The sequence below is a fragment of the Tupaia chinensis genome, unplaced genomic scaffold (genome assembly GCF_000334495.1).
Source record: "Tupaia chinensis unplaced genomic scaffold, TupChi_1.0 Scaffold146740_1, whole genome shotgun sequence".
In the NCBI taxonomy this organism is placed as follows: domain Eukaryota; kingdom Metazoa; phylum Chordata; class Mammalia; order Scandentia; family Tupaiidae; genus Tupaia; species Tupaia belangeri.
The window spans coordinates 1,467,401-1,468,297 of NW_006206595.1; positions in this window are offsets into that span (position 1 = coordinate 1,467,401).

Here is an 897-nt window from a genome sequence, read left to right on the forward strand (position 1 = left end):
TCCTGCTGTGCATGTACTGTACTGCGTACTTTACATGATAGTGTAAATTCTCTAAATCTGAGTGGAAAGTCTAAGCTACAACTGCTGGGTCATAATTCAGGTAACAAAAAATTATTTTTTTACAATTTTTTAATTTGACCAGAGGGATGGTAAGAGAAAAGGCAAACTGCCAGGTCTAGGTCTTGAACTGTGGTCGGACATTTTTTGACCAAAGAGTGTGAAACCATCAGGTCCAGGTCTCAACTGTGGTGGGCTTGCAAGAGTCCAGCACTTTAACCATATCATCTACTGAGCGCCCCCAGAGCATCTTAATTTTAAAATTTGCTATAGAGCACAAGCTCACCAGAGGGTGAGAAAGCATGCCACCAGGCCTGGCACTCAAGCTATGGTGGATTATGTGGGAGTCCATCACCTTCACCACCACGCCATCTGCTGGTCCCAAGCTCACTCATCTCTAAAGCATTTTGCATTAGGTTAGCAGCACACCAACTGCATGAGACTCCACCCTCCCACAATGTGACCGTGAAGTGATCAGCTATTAACTATGTCTTAAATACCTAGAGCTTACTTGGTTAATATTTTTTTAATAAATAACCTAAATTTGTCTCTGAATAGCGATCTTTTGTGAGCTTTGATAGAATGGAAAAAGTCTTAAGTTTCTTACGTGAACTAAAATTTTTCAGCAGGGTCCTGGGTTCTGCCATTTAAAAATGAAAATGTGGGAACCTGACCTATTTTAATTTTGAGAGAACGTCAAGTTGAAAAGTACTACTTTCAAAAATCTATTAGGGGAAAAAAAAAATCTATTAGGGGGACCAGCAGGTGGTGTAATGGTTACATTACTGGACTCCCACATGGCCAACTGCAGTTTGAGTCCCAGGTTCCGCAGCTTTAAAC